This window comes from Alosa sapidissima, chromosome 3, assembly GCF_018492685.1.
Source record: "Alosa sapidissima isolate fAloSap1 chromosome 3, fAloSap1.pri, whole genome shotgun sequence".
Classification (NCBI taxonomy): domain Eukaryota; kingdom Metazoa; phylum Chordata; class Actinopteri; order Clupeiformes; family Clupeidae; genus Alosa; species Alosa sapidissima.
The window spans coordinates 31,855,229-31,865,367 of record NC_055959.1 but is presented as its reverse complement, the minus strand read 5'-3'; positions in this window follow the sequence as shown (position 1 = coordinate 31,865,367).

The window sequence follows — 10,139 nt, the reverse complement described above, 5'->3', positions numbered from 1 at the left end:
TAAACTTCCTTGTATCCTTGTATCCAGGTTAGCCTACTCTGTCTGTCAATCTGAACCACTAGGCTATGATACATTCGGGTTAACAAGAACAGGTGGTCAAAGCATGTATTCTGTTGAACGGTTTTTATTATTGATGGAGAAGGTAATGTTTTATTTGCAAATACTGTGCAAGAGTGGTCACAGGGAACACTATATCCTATTTTTCATGTAGGCCTAATGAATGCAATGTGTTCATCCATGGTGCATGTTGAATGGCTACACAGAAAAAATCTCGATGAGGACATTATTTGTTGTGATGTCATGATCAAAAGGTGAATGACACAGCACCTTAAAGCTTATTAGGCTGTCTGAAAGCACATCAAGCCCACATGACTGAAGACACGCCTGGTGCATTTTCAGCCAAGAATGTGAACATACTTTGTGCTGTAAAAGCTACTGTGTATATAACTAGCAGTCTTCCACAGTCTTAACAATAGCATTAGGCTAACAACAAGCTAAACTAGAACAAGGTAACATTTTGTGCAAAAGACACATATTTTAAATACACCTGCAAAGTAATATAAGGAACATCATAGGCATACAATTTTATTAAGATTTGTATTTATAAAGATATGACTGAAATACTTACAGCATCTACAGTAGTGAATAAAACCTGTGCAATTTGACAATTCAGATATGGATCATTTCAGTCAAGCACAAAAAAAAAAGTCTTCAGCTCACATCTTCATTGTAAGATAATTTAGAAACAGGGTGACAATATTCTTATCTTTAGTGATAATCGTGCTGATATTCCTAGATAGTCATATAATTGTGCTTCCACTGGCGTTAACGTCCCCGCAGCTTAGAGAAACCAAATGTATATAAAATATGACTAATAAGACCTGGAAAAAGAACAGCCCGCAGCTTAGAGAAACCAAATGTATATAAAATATGACTAATAAGACCTGGGAAAGAACAGCCCGCAGCTTAGAGAAACCAAATGTATATAAAATATGACTAATATAAGACCTGGGAAAGAACAGCCCACAGCTTAGAGAAACCAAATGTATATAGAATATGACTAATAAGACCTGGAAAAAGAACAGCCCACAGCTTAGAGAAACCAAATGTATATAAAATATGACTAATAAGACCTGGGAAAGAACAGCCCACAGCTTAGAGAAACCAAATGTATATAAAATAGTAAGACCTGGGAAAGAACAGCCCACAGCTGCTGTGCTTTGTGCAGCAAGGGGTGGGACTTCCTTAGAACTGATGATGATGGGGCAAACATTTTCATCACACCTTTAAAGCGCTTCAATGAATTAAAATAATGGTACAATAGCATCAACAGGGACACCATGCCATTACTTTTCACTCTCGCAATATTGCTGATTATATTGCTAATTATAACAACAGTCTTGGGTATTTATTGTATGACTGATATTGTATGTTGCAGTGGCACCCCCAGAAAATTTTAACAGGGTGGCCAGATGAGGCCATTGCTGTCGTCACCCCCCATGTCATGAACTGTTGTGAATTTACATATTTAAAGGACAATTCTGGTATTTAGCACTTTGAGTCCCTTTTCTGGTTTGTTTTGGATGAACTAGAGTGGTGGACACAGACATTTTGACGATTGGTCCTGTCTCGACTTTTCTGACTAGTTTTGAATCGCCTTTACTGCTTTAGAGTGGCTGCCTAACAGGCATGCACAAACATGTCCTTAAAACAACCCTTAACATTCGTTTTCAAAAATGTGCAACTCAGCGAGTGGTTAGTGTTCAGCCCACCCAAAATAGGCCTAACGACGCCCCTGATTTGCATTTAACAATAACCCTGACTAAAATTGTCTTTCTTTAAATATTAAATAAACTTCAGTTCTTGAGCTGTCGCTGTCCAATTTGCCCTAATATAATAAGAAAAGCATTTACACCAGTGACTGACGCTGATTGCATACTTTATATTAAAAAGGTCAAAACATACACAGATTCACACTCAGTTTCTACAAAGTGGGTCAGTGGAACATCAGACATTAATAAACATCAGATATAGCTTGGGCAGGCTATTGGTACAGATCAGCAGTACAGGCAACTTTACAGCCCAAAAGGGTTTCTTCATCTGCGCAGGCACACAAATCATGTCACAGATTAATTTGGTCAACACGGCCCCAGCTGTGACGCAACTGGCTGGGGCACCTGCACCGTACGCCGGCGACCCGGGTTCGATTCCCGCCCCGTGGTCCTTTCCGGATCCCACCCCTGCTCTCTCTCCCATTCGCTTCCTGTCACTTTCACATATTATTAAAGGCATAAAAAGCCCAAAAAATATACTTAAAATATAACAATCCTGAGATGGCCATCATTATTTCTGGCACAAATGCAGAAAATGAGCAATGTACCATGGCAATATTATATAGAGAGGGCTGATGGCTGATGCAATAGCTAATTCAGCCAAAAATACACTCAGTTGGCTGCTGCCATCTTAAAAAATGGCGTCCAACTTGTGGTCACTCCTGCCAACATTTTCAACAAGTTAATTAGGTGCCACATTAACGAAAGCCACAGATTATGTTGTCCATGTGGCTGATCCTTCTAGCAGGACATTGCCAACTCAGTTCAGAGTCTTGCTGTATACATTTATTTTCATACTCTTCCCCTTAGCTTGAGATCAAGCTTTGCACAGACCGATATTCATTATCACTTTGGAGCAGGCCACACTCCTCAAGAGTAATGGACAGGAGCGAAGCAGGCTCTACAAACCAACTGCCGTGCACAGTCCTTCTCCTCCTCAATGCCCTGCACAGTCCCATTCGGGTGCTCACTCTCTGTCCTAGCCTGGAAAATCCTGACCCTGGTAATCTAGAAAGATTAAGGGTCTGGCCACGAACAATGTAAATGGCCCAACTCGATGATATATATATATATATATATATATATATATATATGTTATAACGTGAAAATATCATCATCTTGAAATTACGTGATAATTTCATGTAATAATGTAATACATATCTTGTTAAAACGTGAAAAAGATATTGTTATAACAAGAAACTTGACATAATTACGTGATAGGCCTACAGAGCCTTACGCTTTCACACAGTAGCCTAACAAAAGAATACTAAGATGCCATAGACTAGAACACAAAGAATTGCAGCCTACATGTACATGCTCTAACACAGGGGTCTCAAACTCAAATGAGCTGGGGGCCACATCTGCCAACGTCATCTGATTGGAGGGCCGCGTCAATGTTAAAGAATAATGCAAAAAAGAATGGCTATTTCCTAAAATGCAATGATTTTTTTTTTTCAAATACTGTATTTTCAAATACAAAACTGCAAACAGAAAGTGCAAGTCTTTTTTTTATCTATTTTTAGACACCTGTGCTATAAAATAATGATAAAATAAATATAAATACAAATTATGAAAAGAAACAAAAAAGCATAACTTTTTTTTTCTCATAACTTATTTAAACCTGGCATATCAAAATTCCAAAAGGCCATGGCTTGAAAGTGGTCAGAGATAAAGTCCTACTGTAAATGTAAAAATCTTTGAGTATAAACAAAAGTTTATGAAGGGGGTAAATTTACCCATCTAATTTGCCACTGGATGGTAAGCACCTCAAATTATGCACCTTTCAGTAAATACTGGATGTTGAACTATTTGAGCAGGTTTACTTTCTTTTTGTCATATTACCCAAATAACAAATTAACAGGAAAACGGTAGGCCTAAGATGTAACAATAGTAAACTATTACTAGCTTGTTCCACAAACCGTTATTATAGGTCTACAATAAAGTAGCCTGGTCAAATCAGTTCCTATCGCGGGTGACTTTGTAGTTCTTGTAATGACTACAGAAGGGACCCAGGTGCGAGGAGCAAAGGAGTTTTAATAAGCGACAGTACAAAGGGAAGATCCACAGACGTAAAATACAATACAGTCCAAATTCGGTACACAGGCAGGCAGGGAAAAACAGGCAAAAGTGTCCAAAGCACAATTCAAAAGGGCAGGTCAGATAACACGGTCCAAGTCGATGCACAGGTCGTTCAGAAAAATCGAAAGCGTCAGTCCAAAATACAAAATCCAAAAAATCATGGTCGAGAAAGCAATCTAGGTCATACACGAATTATCCAAAATACATAGAATCACGGCTTAGTACGTTACACGAGTTGCAAACATTACCTCACACTGAGGCCAGCCAGGAGAGTCTCTAAAATAGTCTACTGCTCATTAGTGCATTACTTTCAGGTGTTTAAAAAAGGTCATATAAGGTCATAAGGTCGCGCGAACACTTCTGATTGCGAGTCATATGATTTTTGTGCCGTGATCACACCCAATTAAACAATAGGCTATAATAGAGGCCAATATTATGTTCTACTCTTAGCAGACCTTGTTGACCATATAGGCCTATTATAGGGATACTAAAGAGGTTCATTGTTGCATGTTCCCTTTGGGACTCGCACAGGCAAGGCAATCTGTGAGAAAAAATCACCCAACCCAAAACTAATTGCAACAGAAATGATTTTTGTTGTATTCAGTTCATGAAACCTTCCCATATCACATACCAAAAGTCCATGAAAATCCAAATGGTGGAACATTGTCAAAATTGGAATTATTTGTGCATAGGTCAATGGCGAAAAGCTGCACCTTTGGCAGTTTTATTGAACTTGCATAGTACAGGGGATATGTGAAAATTAGGTCAAATTCTTTCATATAAGCATGAAACTTGGTGAACTTGTACAGTTTGGAGCCCTGAACATTTTCAGATATGAAACCATTATCAAAAAACCCTAATGATCGCCGTGGCAACTGTTAAATGTTCCATTATAACTGAATTACGCCTATATTCTTAATTATATCTCCTGAACCAAACATGGTATCTCAGAACAAGTGATGCCTACAGGGATGAGCAGTATTTATTGTATTCCATATTTCAAATACAAAATATATTGTATATTCGTAATTTGTATTTGACTGGGTTGAATAAAATGGCTTCGTATTTTGTATACTTAAAATACTTTATAGATATGTATTTTTGTAGTTTAAAATATTGACAAATATTTTTGGTAAAACCAATACTTTTAGTGATGTGATGACATCATAAAAGTGCAAAACAATGAATGTAGCCTCTGACTGGTGCTGACTTAGAAATTTGCCCACACTTGTGATAATATTGAGATTCAGTAAGATGATCCAGTGCAAGTTGAGTAACCATAGGTGGGTCAATATAGGGTTCAACATCAAAAAAATTGATACAAAAGGGTTTTTTTATGGATTCTGGTACTGTTAGACATGCTAAATAAGAAAGGGGTCATTTTCAAGATGGCCACCAAAATGGCTGCCAAGAGGTTAGAATGGCTATGGGCCCTATCATGACAATCATGACAAATGATGGTCAAATTAAATAATAATATAATTTTAAATGTTAACATCGAACATTTTGGAATGCTCTACCTTTTTCAGCGATATATTAAAATCAATGTGTTTTAATACAGAGTAAATGCAAAACAGGAATATGTACCATGTCCAAGGCATGGAGGAAGATAATACTTCTGGTATTATAACTGGTATTATATCTCATCTAGAGGGCATATGCTTTTAGAAAATATATAGTTTAGGGCGGTTAATCTGTTTTCCTTGGACATTATAGGCCAAAATGTATCCACTTTACACTATAGATTCGCCTTTGCAGAATAGAGGGAAATGTATTGTGCATGGCATGGAGGAAGATGGGAAATGTCTTGAATTGTGTAATATCTCATCTAGAGGTTATATGCTTTTAGAAAATATCTAGTTTAGGGTGTTTAATTTGCTTTCCCTAGACAGTATATGTCAAAATGTATCCGCTTTACACTAGATTCGCCTATACAGAATAGAGGGCAATGTATTGTGCATTGCATGGAGGAAGATGGGACATGTCCTAATTGGTGTCACATCACTTCTAGAGGTTATATGCTTTTAGAAAATATATAGTTTAGGGTGTTTAATTTGCTTTCCCTAGACAGTATATGTCAAAATGGGTCCGCTTTACACTAGATTTGCCTATACAGAATAGAGGGCAATGGATTGTGCATTGCATGGAGGAAGATGGGACATGTCACATCACTTCTAGAGGTTATATGCTTTTAGAAAATATATAGTTTATGATGTTTAATTTGTTTCTCTTCATAGTGCAGGCCAAAATGTATCAGCTGTTCACTTGATTCGCCTATACAGAATAGAGGAGTATGTATTATGCATGGTATGGAGGAAGATGGGACATAAGTTGATTAATGCTATATTTCATGTACAGGGCATATGCTTTTAGAATATGTATAGTTTCGGCTGTTCTATGATTTTGGTAAAACCATGACCCATGCATAGGCATGCATTTTAATTATTAATCTTAAACTATATTTATTAGTATAGCATGCACCTTTTGTCAGACGTCACAACAATAGTCACCTATTTGGAGGCTAGCTGCAGTTATCTGCACCTTTCTGTCGAATTTGGACATTATCATGTCCATCTTTAACTTTGCCTTTACAATTGTCCTTCATTCATTCTCTTACATAAACATACTGTGCTGTCTGATTACTGTTTTAGCCAAATTTGTGCAAAGTAAAGAGGCATCATACAGGCCCCTCTGATTGGACAGACAGTCTCTCAGTCAACCCCTGGGCAAGAGGTCAATTACTATAAGTCTATAATTCTTGGAAAATGATGGACTGATACTTGTGATATACTGTATATGATTCAGTGACCTCTAAATCAGACCACCAAAAACACTTTCCTAGGCTGAATAATGCTTAACTATGTGTTTGTACAACTTTAACATTGTGGAACACTTACATGCAAAAACACACTGGCTCTATTTAAAGACTCAACAACCATTTCCATTGATTCAAAGGGCCAAAATGTAAAAATAGACACCAATTAGCAACAAACCAGTCTGAAATAAGCCTGAGAAATGTACTAACTCTTTGAAAATAAAAGAATGTTCCTCAACAATGCAATATTCTAAAATTCCATGTTAAAGGAGAATTCCAGTGTGATATTGACCTAAAGTGTATTGAAACATGATACCGAGTGTGAACGAATGTCTCATAGCCCATCTCGACTTGTCCCCTGCACTCCAAAATCTGGCGCTAGTTAGCCGATGCTACCAACATCTTTTTCAATAGTGGTGCTTCGGCATCGGGATAGCCATGCAAATAAATCACTGTTTTACACCCATTTACGAGGCTCTCCAAAAATAATTCAGTGGAAATGCATGGATTCCAGTTTCTTCCAGTAGCAGCAACTGGAATCCATGCATTTCCACTGAATTATTTTTGGAATCTGATCCCTTATCATAGCTGTTCATTCTTACTCGTTGCTCGACTTATCGTGACTAAATTCAAGATGGCTGCAAACGCTAAACTTCGTGAAGATACTGTCTGTATAAATCGTCTTGTAAGTAAACTACCAGTGCTTTTTCAAAGTTCTCAATGTCTCGTTTTAAATGTCAGGGCCCTCGGAAGTCTACCAATGAAGTGTGGAGATACATTGAGCCTCGTAAATGGGTGTAAAACAGTGATTTATTTGCATGGCTATCCCGATGCCGAAGCACCACTATTGAAAAAGATGTTGGTAGCATCGGCTAACTAGCGCCAGATTTTGGAGTGCAGGGGACAAGCCGAGATGGGCTATGAGACGTACGTTCACACTCGGTATCATGTTTCGATACACTTTAGGTCAATATCACACCGGAATTCTCCTTTAAGTTAGATGGGGTCAGATATTCTTTAGAATCCTTATTCTACAACATTCTAATTACAGTTTTGTCAGTATTTGCTGAAGGATAATGCATAAAACAACCCTTATTTTAACATATTTCCACCAACTGGATTTTCATGGACTTTTACTATGGTGTTTAGATCATCAATTGAAATATAAAAATGTGAAAATAAATTCTGTTGCAATTAGTTTTGGGTCAGACCTTACTTTGCCTGGACTTATTCTATTAGGGGTTTGCACCGACGTCACGTTCTGGCCGGTAACTATGGTAACCCAGCACGCGCGGCCATATTGGCGATACTCAGTGAATGAAGTACAATGGAGCATTATGCACTTTGGATATCTTACGTGATTGTAGCCGTGTCTAAATAACAGAAAAGCTCATCAAAATGCGTCTAAGATGCAAAGGCATATAGGGCAGGACTTGGACCACAAGAAAAGGCGCGATATTTCGAGAAATTACGGATTATTGGCAGCGCAGATCCATGTGTGTTGGGCGAGGGAGACGAAGTATCAAGTTCAACCACAAGCGCCCCCCTTCCTCTGATAACTTCTGTCATTATTGTCCCTTCTCCCTGGTTTTTTAATAACGTTTGGAAGTCGATACCTACACCAGATGTTTTTCTCAGTCTGACCTATTGGTACAACCTAAAACACGGCAATAATTAACCATTTTCCTTGACGATGTTAGGGATTTACTTCAGTGCCTAATGCTTTCTAATGAGGCGAGTATCTCCAATATGGCGATGTCCAGATCTGATGACACGCCGTGCAAACCCCTAATAAAGAAAATACCGATAGGCTAGAGATGAAATGCATTGATAATGTTATTGCTATAGGCCTATGTTTATGCAGACTGGATGTAGGCTAATGATCTTGATCTAGCGTAGCTAGGCCTACCTAGGCTACCCAAGAAACGCCGATGGTGTAGCACATAGGCTATTCTAGAACGCTAGAAGTTCAAGGAGATATACGATTTTAAAGAGTTAAGCATTCTTTCTTGAGAAAAATTGAACTCCGATTCCGGGTAAATAGATGGACAGAGAGGTCAACGGGTAACGACAAGCTGATTTTGGGCTGAGCTCAACGTTGCGCTCCGCCCCACATTGAGCCCAGCCCCGATCTGCAAGCTGCATGCAGCCAGGGGTACTTTGCAAGTTTAGCCTATAAATCTAGACGCGCCCCTAACGGCAGCAAATTTGCTGCCAGGGCTAGTCTAGCAACTCTCTGTTGGCTTGTAAGCTCCAGAAATCGAAACTCAATCAGGCCAATGAAATCGTGTATAGAGTCGTTAGGTGGGCTTAACATAATGATTGATGGCAGAGTTGCAACGGTTTGGCTTGAATTCCCTGCTACTTGAAAACAAATAAGATGGATGTTGCTGTTGGCGAACAGTGTGACACGAGTTAAGCTTTTATTAAGTTGGCAAACGTTTGAACTAGCCAACTAGCTCCGCTGGTGGGAAACGCATGGGACTCATAGCGCTGCCGCTGTCCTATTGCGTGCAGAGGGAATTTGAAAGACAACTGATTATCCCGCCCCTCGGTCTGAGCACTGCGAACGGTGAGTGCCCAGACCCTACATTTTAATGTGGGTCTGGCTTGTCAGGCTATTGCAAGTTAGCTCTGGGGCAAAAATCAAAAGATCACAGTATCCACTCCAAGGCAGAGGACAAAAGTGTGTAGCGCAAAATGTCTGCATTTCTGATTTCTTCGTCCCTGTGAGAGTTTGACAGGTGCAATAATTCAAAATCTTTATTTCCCCATAAAATCTCAAGATACCGGATCTCCTTATATGGGCAAAGATGGTAGCTTTTTTGTAGACTTTTTAAAACGAATAATAATAAGTAATTCAAGTACAACAAAGCTGGCTCAAAACAATCCATGAGATATCAATCCATGTACAGGATCAGGTGTTATTTTTAAAAGGAGGAAACAAAGAAAAAACTAAATAGAAAAAACAAAACACAACAGATAAAACATAAATACATATAAGGGCTTTGTCATTCAATCATATTCTGTAACACTGTTCAAAAGTTGTATTGCTTTTTTAGATTTCATAGCTTTAAGGGCTTTTGTATAATAAAGGAAATCATTGAACCACTAAAAACCGAGTGGGCCTATTTACATTTATGTATAAAGAATTTACAGAGAATAACACATTTACTAAGAGGTCATCATTATCATTCATAATAAAGAGTCCATATATAATGTCCTTTGAGTCAAAGTTACCTAAATAAAACATTTAGGACGGAGCCAATTAAGGTCAAGAGGTGTACTTGGTTTTTTTCAGAGCCCGTCTTATTAGACATTCTCTGTTTTTTGAGACGAACTTCAGAGGCCTATCATTTCTTTTAACTCCAGAACACACGGTGGCAGTATTTCACGGGATGGCTAGTTGTCTG